Below are 15,908 nucleotides of genomic sequence, written 5' to 3' on the forward strand. Positions count from 1 at the left end.
TTGTTTATGATAACCGGTGTTAGCGAGTATTAAATATATGAGAAAAGTATTTTATTATTAATAATCAATCAATCAATGGGTCAGTTAGTCAGTAAATCTGTCATTAGACAGATTTCCGCATCACCCATGACGTACTGTGTAGTGAGATGCGTTCCCATTATAATAATGTTATCCTAAACATTTAGTCTAGACCGGATAGGTCAAATGGTAGAGTAGCCGACATGTCACCGGAAGGTTCTGGGTTCGAATCCCTGTCCGAGCTATCTGAATTTTTCTCGCATATTCTGTAAACTCTTATTAAGAAGGTCCTTCCTATTTCTTTCTCAATCTCTTCCTCCTCAATTATGCTGTTACGTGAATGTTGGAACGATTCACGTAATAATTATCCGTAACTCCTATTCTTTTCCCCTTCATAGTATTATTTAATTTTAAAAACTGTCAATAATTTTTTTAATTTTAAAAAAATGTTAATAATAAAATACTTTTCTCATATATTTAATACTCGCTAACACCGGTCATCACAAACAATCACTTTTCTCTAATTCAAAATTTATATTCATTATCTTTTTGAAATTAACCATTTTGTTTATATTTTTCATCTAGGTTACACCATAAAAATTTATTGTATTCCTATCGAAGCGGGCGGGTATCAGCTAGTTATTAATAAATTCATAACAAATTAAGTGGTATTAAAAATATATTTATTATTACTCATTTTATTAGAAATTATCTTAAATCGACCGTTTTTTATAATAATTTAACGATATCGTTGTAAAATTTTAGAGAAGACGCATCAGACACAATTTACCATTTTAATTTTAATCATTAAAATCAGTATAATCATTTAACAATATCAACTTGATAATATTTATGTTTAATTTATCTGTGTTATGATATAATCGAGTTCATCCTTCATGATTATTCCAATACATATAAGTTATTTCAGTTATTAATGATTTAGCTATTCTTTCTTAAAAAACGTATGATTATGAATTCCTACTGTCCCAACAGTCAATCGATAAAATTTAAAATCAATCATTTTGACAGTTATTATAGCAACGGTAACCATGATAACGGTAACCATGGTAACGGCAACCATGGTAACGGTAACCATGGCAACGGTAACCACGGCAACGGTAACCATAGCAACGGTAACCATGGCAACGATAACCATGACAATGGTAACCATGGCAAAGGTTGATTAGCGTGGGTGGTTGTAGGGGGGTTGAGTTCGATAATTTACGGGTGCCACTGATGGTTTCTTAGATTAGAGGGTCAAAATGATATTTCGCTCCCAAAAAGAGAGAGATATAGGGAAGGGGAAAGATTATAGGGGCAGGGAAGGGAGGAGAAGAATGAGAGGGAGGGGAGGGGAGGGCATATGTGATGGTAGACGAAAAATTCATTTTGGCTAGGAATTGCGTAAAATCCGTTCTTAGTGAGCGTCTACATCACGAATGGAGTAACTATGCTAAATTTCAAGTCAATCGGGCGAATAGTTTCGGAGATCTCGTGATGAGTGAGTGGTATTTCGCTTATATATATATAGATATATATATATATATATCTATATATATATATATATATATATATATATATATATATATATATATATATATATGATATTTCTCATATTTGTGAAATATATAAAATATATAAAAATTCGTGTGGGTATTCAAATAAAAGGTCTCGATGAGCATAACATCAGGATGAGCTTATATCGTTCAAAATCTCATCACTAAACAAAACATAACGTCATTTCATAATTATTGACATTTCTTTAGATCAATATGTAATCATAAATTTTTATAAAATTTGTTCAAAAATGTGTAAAAATTTTAGTAAATTTCAGTCACAAATGACTCATCTTCCGAATCCTTAGATGAGACTCTAACCTGTCAAGCATAATACAATATTAAATAAAAAAAAATAATTATCTCGAAATCCAGTGAAGTGTAAACAGAGGATCGATAGTACTCGAAAATATTTATACAGTTCCGAAAATAGAAGCCCTAATCCTAAAACAATAAGATATATACTCGAGAATCGACCACACATTCTCCTCTTTTTTCTCTTCTCTTCTCTCCGGTACTATTCCGGCGGTAGGGCAAGCTATAATTTAATTCAATTGTCGAGTCACCGGGTGCTCCCAGTTCCGAGTTAAGAAGCATCAAGCACCAGGCTGGGAGTGAGGGGGCGCGGCCACCCCAGGAGATTAGAATTATCGACAACGATTGTATGTCTTCCAAAAATACTTAGAGTCACTTCCGACGGTGATTAACAGGAGTCGTTCATCGAAAAGTGACGAATCGAGGATGTACCAATTGCATGATTAATCATCTATTAGATGTCCCAACATTTTTTTTTTTTCAACAGACATGCAAGCAAATCAATAAGTCGATTTTTTTTCATGCGACAGATATCGACTAATATAAATATAAATATAAATATAAAACCTAGAATAGAATATATAATACACAATACCGTGTATTTCAAGTGGTCTCGATTGATTGGTAGTCGTAGGGTATAGTAATATTAATTTGTTCCAAATCAGTGCATCATGTCAAGGGAAGGGAACAGAGCAGAGAGCACGCAACTTTTCACACACATAAATACATTTATAAAGTATACGTATTATAATCTAATGTCTTTCACAGCTGGAAACATTTTTCATCGTTATTTCTGATTTAATAAATATAATCGCCTATATGTACTAGTAATTTTTTGTTCTTTTCTCTACGCTCTATTTTTTTTAAAACACTATTCAAACTCAGTTTATTTTGTACTCAATAATAATTTTTGTGCTTATTTCTTCAAGCATGTACGCCTTTTTACAATGTTTAATCGTTAATTTTGTTTTTTTAAATATTTTAAATAGCATAATAATAACTTCCGTTTTTTTTATTATTTATGATCAGTTTTACACGAAATTTTACTTAAAATGTGAGGTGCATTTTAACATCAGCTAAATAGCTCGGTTAATAAATTACACGGTAAATTTTATAGGATAAACTTTTGCCGCAACACGGAAAAAAGTAAACTGTAATAAATAATAGTCGATTTGTAGTAAGTAATGATCAACTGGAAAAAATTACCATTTCAAACAGTAAACTCGTGATTTTAACAATCACTTTATAATATTTGTCATTTAAATGCTACAATTTATTATTTACATGGAAGAAAATACCATTTCAAACAGTAATATTCACTATGTGAAAGTTCAAAATGTTAAAGTATAATAATTAAGAATTTTGACTTTGATATTTATCATTTCGTACCTAAAAAATGATCGCATGATGTGTAAAAAATATAAACTACAGTTACTAAATTTCTATACAAGCAACGTCAATATTTACAAAGTAAAATGGTAAATTTTAAACGCAATGCTAAAAATTAAACTGTAATTATTGAATTGCTAGGACTGGTAAAATATATATTTTAAGAGTAGAATTTTTACTGTTTCAAATGTTAAATTCTCCGAGTGTGATACCTTCCCCTTCTCCTCATAGTATAGACTATATATTGAAACGACAATTTTTACTGTTTGAAACTGTAATTTTTTAAGATGAGAGAGTCGTTATTTACTATAGTGACAGCTACTGATCACATTTTCGATATTAAATTATAAATTGTGGCTTTTACACTTTCTACACTGATAGAAGGATTTATTTATATTAAAAAATATTTGTTAATAGTTAACAAATCATTTATTAGAGACCATTTTTTAGTATTAAACAAATATTTCTTAGCATTTAAAATGATTTATTTGTATTTAATAAATCTGATATTCATTTATTAAATATTAATAAATCTTTTTAAATACTAAAAAATATTTGTTAAGGACTAAAAAGCGGTCTCTAATAAATGATTTGTTAAATATTAAAAAATATTTTTAACTATAAACAAATCCTTCTATCAGTGTACATTAAGTTTTGTAATATTTACATTTGTGTCACCCCGATGTCCGCTGTATTGTTTGAAACTATAAAAATTTACCGGAATCCGAGTGAATTTTACAGTTTACTTTTTTCCGTGTAATCCTATACTGAGAGAGAAATAAAAAAAAAAAAAAATTGTGACAAGAATCAATTTGTTAAAAATTTTCAACAATTTTACTTCTTAGCTAAAAAAATTAAAATTTCTCTTTTAGTAATTTTCTTGTTGAAAATTTTTTTTTGATCGAAAAAAATAATAATTTTAGATAAACTTGCGAATTTTCATTGAAAATTATTTTTTTTCAAATTATGACATGACTTATGACTAATCTCAATGATAGACCCTCAAAACTGTTTTTATATTTATAGTTATCCGAAAATACTTGATAAAAAATTGAAATAGTAATTTTTAACATACTCGCTATAATACCTTCCAAGAAATCTAGCATAGTATATTCACGATTTTTCTCCAGAGGTCACGGCATCGATCCTTCTCCCCGACTCGGATAAATAGACCCTTCTTAGTCTTGCTCGTACAGAAAATGGGAATTTCAAAGCAATTTTTTCCCGTCACCAATTAGAATTTCCACAAAAGCTAAATTCTAAATCACAAAATCGCCCGGGGCTGAATAAGACAATACATTGTACAAATTGAAACTCCCTAAATTTTTATTTTTCACATTCTTTATATTATTATCATTATTATTGAGAAAAAATGGCTTTATTAAAATTTTTCTCTCAGATTTTATCTACAAAGTTAAAATTTATTTTTAATTTTGTAATTTTTCTATCAAAATATTACAAATTTTATACATAATCGAGTACTCTATAAATTCAAGTAAAAAATGAATTCTTCTGTGTGATAATCACGAACCTAAACCAGAACCAAAAAGTTTTGCCAGCAAACAACTCAATTTCAGTCGATGAAGAAAAATTATGATATTATTGTTTTCTTAAATATTGAAATGCAATTATTATTTATGTAAAAAAATTAATTAAAAAAAAATGATAATTAAATTTTTTAAATAATATTTTCCAATTTTTAAAGTTGTGATAATTATTTATTAAATAAATAAATTAATTATGAAAAATAATTTGTGATGATAATGTGTACACTTCATTAAAATAAGTTTTACATTTTAATAATTTTATTGATTCTCAAACAAATGAAATTAAATTAGAATTATTTTTTAAAAATTCAATTGAAAGTTTATTTATCATTTGACAGCTGTCAAAAGTTAAATTTTAATTTAAAATAAATGTAAAGTTTCTTAAGAAAAATAATATTAATCTAGTTACGATGGATAAATAAAAACTATTTTAATTATTTTTTATAATAAATTATTTAAATAATGAATTAATTCTCAGATAATAGTCAAAATGGAGATATTAAAGAAATTGACGTAACAGAAGAATTATTTAATGCGCAAGAAGAAATAAGAGGCATAAAAAATTTAATAATTAATGAAAAATTTAATTCGTACCAAGAATTAGAAAAAAGGATTGAGGATTTTCAAAAGTTTTCATATAGCTATTTTTACAAAAGAGATTGTGTTACTATTGAAAGATGTAGAAAACAAGGGATAAAAAAATATATTAAATATTGCTGTATCAACGGAGGAAAAAACTATAAATGGAAAGGAACAGAAGAACGAAAATCAAGCACATTTCAGAAACAATGCAAGGCCTATTTTAATAAATTAACTAGAATTTAATTTACGCGCGCAAGCGCGCGCCTCATATTTATTGTTATGATATATTTGTGTGTCGTTTATGTATATTATATTCACTTTCAACCAATCAGAATGAGAATAATTATTTTCGACCAATCACATCACGAATAGATTGGTTTCACATACATTTCATCTCAATTTTATTATGGGACTAGAATTCAAATTTGCGCGCGCAAGCGCGCGCCTTGACTATAGACTTTGCATATATTTTCATGCATATGATATATTTGACCAATCACATCACGAATAGTTTGGTTTCACATACATTTCATCTCAATTTTATTATGGGATGTTTCCAGCGACGGGAATAGTTTATTTATTTCAGAAATGGATTTACAACACAACCACCAAACAACAAAACATTTATTTAACCATCTTCCTCAATCAAGAAAAATGTCATCAGAAACCAAAACCAAAGTGAAAGAATTATTGAATTTGAAAGTAAATAAGAATAGAATTCAAAGTTTAATTGAAAAAGAAACTAATAAAATTGTGCTAATGAGACATATATAATTTAAACTACAGCGGGGCGAAGAAAAGAATAATTTAGAAGAAGTAGAAAAGATTTTAAGAACGGAGTAAGTTACTTCTTAATCGAAGATAATAATTTTAATGCTTTTGCCATAAATTGAATCAATAAATTATTTTTAAAAAAAATAATTTATAGAAGGAAAAATTATATAATTTTTACAATTGAATTTTAGTATGCACAGTAAAAAATTTTGCGTCTATGCGTCAAAAAATTTTGTGTTAAATATTTAACACTTTTTTGTGTTAATTTAACACAATAAATGTTAAATTTACGTATAAAAGTGTTAAATATTTAATACAAAATTTTTTGACGCAATGACGCAAAATTTTTTACTGTGTGATTAAATTTTAAGTAATTTTTTTTTTCAAAAAAAAGCAAAAATCTCGCTAACTAATCAATCTTTCATCACCAAAATGATTAAAGGGACGTCTAAATATTATTTGTACAGCAAACATTATGTTATGAACATACACCCTGACAGGTCAAAGCGACCCCAGTTGACTCTACAATACATCAATACTCAATACTCAATCGAACAATCGTTGCTCCAAATCTGACCCTTTCCCTTCAGAAAGTCCCGTACTATACAAACTATACCTTGGGAAAATTCAAACAATCAATTGTCCCCTCCCCCTTTCTTCCATTAATAAAAATTAAAATAAGAAGCGACTTCCGAAAAAGTGACTTGCATTAGTGATAATGATAAATAAAGTTACGTTCAATTCTTTTCCGGTTTTTCAGAAATTTCATTTCATTCCAGCCGATCCCAGCCAAGTGTTACTGAAATTTAAATTCAACACACGTTGAAAAATTTTAAAGTCTAATCCGGGGATTAAGCTTTGCCTTTCAATTGGACCCGGGAGAGCAAAATAACAGAATTAACAAACTTTAAATTCATTAAGCCTCTGCTTTTTCGAAAAGATATTCTACATTATCTTTTTTTATTGTGTAGCTTAAAATTAAAAATTTTTATTAATGTCTTTATTAAAAATTACACGTGTAATAAGTTGCTGAATTTAAATGAAATTTTTCTCTTTTGAAGTCGAAGAACTCCTGGAATTCATAAGCTATAAATACCCAAAAAAAATTTTTTTTTACGCAGACTTGATATGTATTTTATCAACTGTGAAAGAAAGATTCCTCTTTAGAAGTTGAAGGAATATCATGGAATTTTTAACCTTACGCTCAAATGTTTTTCCATTAAACATGTACTTTTAAAAAATTAACTGTATTAAGGAGAAAAATTCTTGAACCGATAAATTGTTTTTGGGTCAAGTAAACTTTACTTTATTTATTAATAATTACTTTTTTGTATTATTAAATCAATGAATAAATTAAAATGTCTGATATTTGAGGTATCAATACTTCATTTTTCAAAAAAAGTTTTTAACTATTTTTTTTATTTCATTAAATATATCATCTATATTATTAAGAGAATAATAAAAATTTTGTCTCCATAGTCACATGATAGAATCGGTTTTTTTAGTGAAATTTAGTGTCATTGCAAAGGTCTTGATTTGAATTGGTGCCTTTTCTAGGTTTCATATAATTTTCAGCGATAGTCAATTTATTATCATAAGTATTTAGGCGGCATTCGAAAATACTCTATATCTAGATACATAATTAAGAAATGACCTTGGATCTTGTGAACTATTGACATTTTTAAAGATATAAGCTCATCTCGTTGTTACACTCACCGAGACCTTTCATTTGAGTACCCACATCAATTTTTCATATATTTATAAATATTATATATATATATATGATATTATATATATATTATAGATATATGTATATATGAAAAATATATAAAAATGCATGTGGGTACTCAAATGAAAGCTCTTGATATGTGTAACATCGGGATGAGCTTATATCTTAAAATATGTCAATAGTTAAGAAAGTACAGTGCAATTTAACATAAGGAAGAAATGACCCTGTATCTTGAGAACTATTGATACTTTTAAAGATATAAGCTCACCTCAATATTACACTCATCAAGAGCTTTCATTTGAGTACCCACATCAATTTTTCATATATTTCATATATATCATGAAGCTGTTACCTTCAACGGGAGTAGGTCCTTTGCGGGGTCTGCTTGATTAGCAGCGAGTTGCTCCCTCGGTATCATCATCATCATCACCTGGAGGCGTGTCTGACATTGTGGTTGGCACTCTGCGACCTCTGTTTAATAAAAAGTGTTTGAGAGTGTGTCATGTTAATGCTCAATCGTTAAGGAATGAGCGTCATCTAGAGATTTTTAAAGAATATTTTCGTGGGAATAAGTATGATGTTATTGCTGTGTCTGAGACTTGGTCAAATCATTTAATATCTGATGATATGTTCCTGCCGTCGTTTGTGCTTCATCGTCATGACCGGTGCCTGCGGAGCGGTGGTGGAGTTGCTCTCTATGTCAGGGATGACCTGATGTCTAAGTGTGTATAATAGGAGGGGTGATGTAAGGGAGGATTATTTACGCCTGCCTAGATCTAATTGTCGGATATTTGAGAACTCTTTTCTTATCCGCGGGATACGCATTTGGAATGCGCTACCCCCAGAAGTAACTAAAGCTGAAAATTATGAACTGTTTTGTAGTGCGTGCTATAATTGTTATTTGCTAAAGTATTAATTTATGATATTGAGCTTCGATTGTCATTATTGTATGCTGCTGTGCCTTGAGTGATATTGAATGATATTAGTTTTGCTTAACTGTGCTATTACCAGGTTGTCTAGAAAGTTGTCTCATATATACCACGATTATATTTTATAATTTATAATGCACGTTATTATTTCATTATAATATGTTGTTATTTTATTATTTTCAATTTATGTAATTACATGCTTTGTATCTTACACTGATTATAATGTATAATTATGATGGTCCTGAGGGAGCTAAGGCTCTAGGGTCAATAAAGTTTATTATCTATCTATCTATCATATATATGTATATATGAAAAATATATAAGAATGCATGTGGGTACTCAAATGAAAGCTCTTGATGAGTGTAACATCGGGATGAACTTATATTTTTAAAATCGTCAATATTTAAGAAAGTACAGTGCAATTTAACAAAAGTCATTATTTAATAAAGCAAAATTTTAATTTTGCATCGTTCACAAGTTACGGCACTCACATAGTGACTGCAAGGTTGCTATGTAATTATTATGTATTTTTGCCACTCGGCTTTTACCTTTTGTAGTTTAATAAATAAAAGTAAATAAAAATACAAAAATTAACCCCTTAATAAGCAAAATAAAATTTCTCCCTAAATTTATTTTTCATGCGCCCAAAATTATCTAAATTAAATACCAAAAAAATTCTTCAGTCTCAAAAAACTTCTCAATTTAATTTTTTCTTATCTCAATCCAATCCAGCCAAATTTTCCCAAAAATTTCTTCCCTTGACCCTCTAATTTTTTTTTCAAATTTCTGCATATCCCACCAGCGATGAATAATCCAAAACAAGATTCTCCATCTCGATGATCATCGCTATAAATACCAACCATCGAGGATTGACGATATATCCGAGATTGACCGTCACGTCCGTTGAGAATCTCTAATCCATGATTCCGCCATTACACTACTCATGTCTCGTTCAATACACAGAGCATTACATTTAGCCGATCCGAATCTCATCCACAGCATACAACACACAGCATACAGCAGACAGCAACAGCAACATCCCAACATCTGAACATAGCTGTGCACACATCGCTATATACATCTATCTATTACCCCATTACTTAACTCTCTGCGCCGAACTCTGCAGAATGGCATCTGAATGCACCAGAACTGGGTTTATTTGCTTACCAACTTCGTAATAGCGACATGCCATGAAATAGAGTTTGGGTTTGGGTCCTCTGTATGTATCTATCCATCGTTATCTCTGGTAACTGGTAGTGATAGAAGAGATACTCTATATGTATACTATGTAGACCCTGTAGAGGCATCGACCGACGAGTGGAGCGTGTTTGTGCGCTTTTTCCCGGATGTCGTGCGGAAACCGAAAACAATGAACGTGCTTCCGTTTTATCCACAAGGCCAGAAATCCATCTCACGTTAACCCCACTCGATACACTACCACGCATAACAGCTAAACCGCTATCCTACTTTTCAATTGGATTCCTATGTCATGTTGGATCTATCTGTCAACATAACTATCGAATCAAATCAAAAGGCAACGCAACTTCTCGCGCCAGAGGGTACTCCCATTAAATTACCATCACCATAAACAGCGTTATTGCCACACCACCACTATTATTGCTATTACAATTACAATTACAATTACAATCACCATTTACATCTACATTCTGATCCGAGTAGAGGGCCATGGGACTATTTCTGCCCCCAGCGAACTCAAATACTTCACTTCCACTTTATTCTACTTCATATAATACGTTACATTATGCATCCAAGTTTTGATTGCCGCGACCAGTTAGACTGTCATTAGGTTCACACCATTTTTCACCGCAGTCTGATTACAGGTGTTACGAGTGTTCGGTCGCGCTTGTTGTCCTGTCAACAACACGCGAAGAATATTATTAGATTTTTTTTTTTTTTTTATTGTATTGGGCGGTTTGCATTTTAATTGATAGCTCTGCTCCGCCGTTGTTTATCCGATTGTAATTAGTTTTGTTTAAGCGCTTCTGGTTCGCTTTGTGTCGCGGTGCATGGAAGTAAATAGTGCTGACTTTTTAATTAAAGGTATGTATGCCATTTTTGATTTTTTGGAATTTATTTGTGGAGATTTTTTATCTGGTCCATAATTTGGGAGAATTTTTGAGACATGTTAATTACTGTGAAATTTAAGAAATTTTTCGCTTATAATTATTTCATTTTTTATTTTTTTATAAAGAGTTTTTTGACATATTAATTTATTGAGTTTGTATTATTATTACGTATTGTGCAATAGAAGGATGAAAATTGAAAATATTTGAAAATTTTAGGGTTTTTTTTAAATAAATTGTGTGAATATAAAGAATTTGAAATAAATTCAAATTTTTTACATATCGACGGTCTAATTAGCAATTGGTCTAACTCTTTATTCTTTAGAAGGTGATTTTTCAACAATTTGATGTAACAATAGTCTAATTATAAATTATTTGAATGATCCAAACCAAAATATTATACCTCTATTAGATATTAAATTATTTTTTAAAGTGATAATAAATTTTGAACTAATTGTTTTTTCGTACAAATGGAAGATTCTCTAAAATGGAGTGAGACAATTTGCTAATTAGAACGTCGATATTTTTTTGCTCAATAAAATTTGTAAAAAATCAAATTTATTTAAGTTTTACACAGAAAAAAAATTAACTTGAATCAAAAGAGAAATTTTTGAACCAAGAAAATAATTTTAAGCAAGTTTCATTGTCTTGAATCAAGTAAAATTTACTTAAAACTAAGAAAAATTTCTTAATTTAGGAATTTTTCTACATAGAAAAAAAAAATGTTCTTAAATCAAGTATATAATTTTGAAAAACTGAATATTCTTAATTTGAGTAAAAAAATTCTTGATTTAAGGAAATTTTACTTGATTCAAGAATTTTTCGTCTTGATTCAAGACAAATACTCTCTTTAAAATTATATTCTTGGTTCAAGAATTTTTCTCTTGAATCAAGTTAATTTTTTTTTCAAATCGAGAAAATGAAGTTCTTCAAAATTATTTACTTGATTGAAGAAATTTTTTTTTTTAATGTAGGATAAATTTTTTGGTTTTTAAAAAATTTAAGAAGTCCTCCCGTTCGACAAATGGTTTTTTTAAAAATCACGAAAAAAAATTTTAGACTATATTTTCTACTACAATAATTATTGTAGCTATTGCATGAGCTAATATCATTTAAAAGTATTGATAATAGATCGATTGACATGCTTTTAAAAATGAATTTTTTAGTTCTATGATTTTATAATAATTCAATCAAATACAAATTAAAAAATTTGAAAATAATAGTCTACTATTGAAAATTTAATACCAAAAATTTATTTTAAAAAAATTAATCAAGTTCTTTTATTTAAATTTAAACTAAAAAATTTATTGCAAATAAAGGTCAAATTTTTTTATAAAAAATCTAAATTCCTATTAAATGAATTAAAAGTAATAAAAATCAAATATTTATCAATTATTAAAATTTCGCTTCATTAAATCCAAAATATCGCATCAATAAATTAAAGACTAAAAAAAGTCCACTTATTACTTTCTTTTCCCAAACCGATGTTGATTTATAATTAAATCAAAATACTTCTTGGATGCTATTATCGAAATAAATAAAACCTCAATCATTAAACGATTCACCGATCAAAGTTGGTTCCGCCCTCCACTTTGTCCGTCAATCAAATCTCCACCACCATTAATTACTTAATTAAAAACAATGCGGTTTTGAGCCAACACGTTAATACCGGGGAATTGATCAAACAATTTAAATCCAGGAGTATTGAATTTACGAATTAATTTAATAAATAATAATAATTATAATTACGGAGACAGTTGCAACTGATTGCAGCAATTTGCCTCCACTTTTACTCGGAGACGGAGCCAGGATTAAAAAGGAGGATTAAAAAAAAGGTAAAAAATAGGAATAGAGTTAAAATAAAATATTGATTTACGTAACTGAGGTAACTGAGCTATAAAGAGACTCGAGAGCTTTCTTATTTCCATTATCCCTGGTAGGTATCTATAGATATAGGTGTACCGAGAATAAAAGTACTTTGAGTTAAGAGTATTATACTTTATGAGCGTATTCGATAAAATGTATTTTATTTCTCTTTACGCCGCTCCCGTTCATCGACTCGGCTCGGCATTATTTATTATTAAGATCAAGAATCAAGACTGAGGACTGAGGACCGAGAACTGAGGACTGAGGAGTTTTATCAAGGCAAACAGCGAATAGAACCGAGCCCCTTAAAGCTCCTGATGGCTGAATTTATAATTTTACTTAATTGCTTTAACTTTACTCGCTATTTTAATTTGAATACTTTCAATATTATCTCTTTATCGGAGATGAAGTCTCCGGCGGGCGACAATAGGTGGTAATGATAATCCATTGATTCGCAACAAGTGGAGCTGCTCTGTATTGGAAAAACCGAGGGCTGAGGGACGAAATCAAGGAAAATAAAAAATAAAATACTAAAGTTTGTATAAAGAAACAATTTCTGGAATTGACAGGCTATCTGGTTCTGGTTGGCTCGAGCCGGAGTTGGAGACAGAAAATTCGCAATCCGTCGGGAGCTCTGTTGTCCTCAATCCGATTTTATTTGCCAGACTCAATCATGCGTACGTGAGAAAAAATACTTCTACCCTCGTCTTTATTTGAGCTCTTAATTGTCTGGAAGCTGGATTCCGCAAATATTTTTATCGGAATTAACTCGGGTAATTAATTACTCGGTTCGAGGGTGATTGTTGATTATTTCTGAGGAATTTATTAGGTCTAGAGGTTGTAATTATGTTAATGATATATTGGAGGTAAAAATGTTTTTATATAAGGTAAAAGACCCAGTTATTGACACTGAACTAGTTATTGACACTTGCAATTTTATTTTAATTAAATAAAACAAATCGACTCTAATAAATTAATAAACATAATTTTTGAATTATAAATTTTAAGATAATTGGTTTTTTGAGAACATTTTATTTTTTTAATTAGAATAAAATTGCAAGTGTCAATCAACTAGGCCAATGTCAATAATTGGGTCTTTTATTCTTTACCTTATTCTTATAAAAAATTTTTAAAATTCAAGAAAAAAAGTATTGAACCAAGATTATTATTTTAAAGAGTTTAAAATAAAATAAACATTTTGAATCAAGCGAAAAAATTCACGAAATTTATTTTAATTAAGAATTATTTCTTACACAGAAAAAAGAAAACTGGAAAAATTATAGTTTTAAATATAATTATTACAGATTTTATAAGAATTACAGTGTAGAATGTAATATTTACATTGAAAGCTCTGAATATAAAATTGAAAAATTGAATTTAGAAAAATGTTATTTCAAACTGTAATTTTTCTAGTTTTGATTACGACGGGACCGATTTTACATTTTATACTGTAATTTTTCGAGTTTTCTTTTTTCCGTGTAGTTTTAAAATTTTTTTACTTGATTCAAATGATCAAAATTCAAATTTTGGATCGAGATTGCTTCGTAAGAATTTCTTCTTAATGTTTTTGGCAAATAATTTGTTAAAAGAAAAAAATCTCAAAAAATTGTAAAATTTATTTATTTATTTATTTATTCAATTTAAATGCCAATGCAAGAGCCAAATGGCAAAATTATACATAGTGTGATTAATTAAAGTATATGTAAAACTATAAACATAGTCATCATTTGTTTAAATGTTTAATCAAAATGTTTAAAATTTTGTCTTTTTTTTAAATATTGCTAACAATTTTATATAATTAAAAATTAATTAATTTGAGTAAAAAGTGGTCATATAAATAGAAAAAATCAATAACTTGTAGATAAAAATAATTTTATAAACAATCTGACAATTACACTATCAAAAAAAAATAATTAGAGGAAAATAGAAGGGTAACTAGCTCGGAGTTACATTTGATCAATAAACGTATAATTATCAAATAATTCCGAAAGAAGTTCAGCTTTTTTTTGAAAAGAAAATATTTGTATAATTTTTCAATTTATTTATTTAATACTAAGAAAATTATAAGATGCAAAACTTTTTAAATTGATAAATATTTGATTTTATTTTTATACAACTTACAATTAATTTTATAAAAATTCATATTATAGGAATGACTTTAAATTATTAGATCAAATTATTCATTGAAATTTTCTTCTATTTACATTATTAATTAATTTTTTTAGTATAAATATAAAATTATTGAAAAATTTATTAATTTAATACAAGAAAAATTTTTTAAATAAATAATTATACAAAAGAAGAAAATAATTTTAATTTTTCAATAAAGAATTTTAATTTTCTAAAATACAAATTTTTGGTCCGAAAAATTTCAGGAATTTTTTATTAAACAATAAAATAATAAAAAAATTGTAAATTATTTAAAAAAAACCTAAAAATTTAAAAATATCTGCTATTTTCATTCTTTTATCCTCCCTCAATAAAAATATCAATTAAAATAGAATGAACATGTAAAAACTTGGTTATAAAATAAAAAAAAATATTAGTAACCCGTAGACCGAAATAATTGTATAAACAAACTGGCAATTAAACAATTAAACTCGGCGAGTTATGATTGACATAGGAAAATAATAGAAGGGTAGTAACGAGCGTGTGACCACATTTGATCAGTGAATAACCATCAAATGATTGCGGACTGAGGTGCTGGCTGTTGTACACTAATGAAAGAGAGTAGAGAGTACGGTGCAGCACATAGTTGGTGAGTTTCAGAGAAAGACAAAAAAGGGTTTGCTTTGGCTCTGGTCAGCGTGCATTGCCGGACGTACATTGTTGTACGCGGAGTTTACAAACGGTGTCGGAACAAGGGTCCGTGGGATTCCAAATGAGCACTCACCCTGAACATTTCCACACACAACCACCGCACTGACCGATGTATTTGTCGTCATCATTTCTCTGATTCCATATGTAATACAAATACCAACACAAATGGAGACACATCCACATCTACTTCCACTCACACTTAGCTGGAGTCGACCAATCGAATTTAACAAGAGAAATACTAAATTCACATTGCACACGCCCGTACCGAAGGCACCAGAGCGTAGTTCCAACTTCCAGGC

General features: G+C 28.8%; 1 protein-coding gene across 4 annotated transcripts in view; it reads left to right on the forward strand.

Moving 5' to 3' along the window:
- Positions 1–10,558: 10,558 nt before the first annotated feature.
- Positions 10,559–15,908, forward strand: part of LOC123264688 — a 37,107-nt gene continuing 31,757 nt past the window's right edge. For 2 of the 4 annotated variants that reach the window (XM_044728110.1, XM_044728126.1), the window contains exon 1: positions 10,559–10,900. The gene's annotated coding sequence lies outside the window, so the exon portion shown is untranslated. The remainder of the gene's footprint in view (positions 10,901–15,908) is intronic. The other 2 variants (XM_044728140.1, XM_044728133.1) reach the window with 2 other exon arrangements.

This window comes from Cotesia glomerata, linkage group LG1, assembly GCF_020080835.1.
Source record: "Cotesia glomerata isolate CgM1 linkage group LG1, MPM_Cglom_v2.3, whole genome shotgun sequence".
Taxonomy (NCBI): domain Eukaryota; kingdom Metazoa; phylum Arthropoda; class Insecta; order Hymenoptera; family Braconidae; genus Cotesia; species Cotesia glomerata.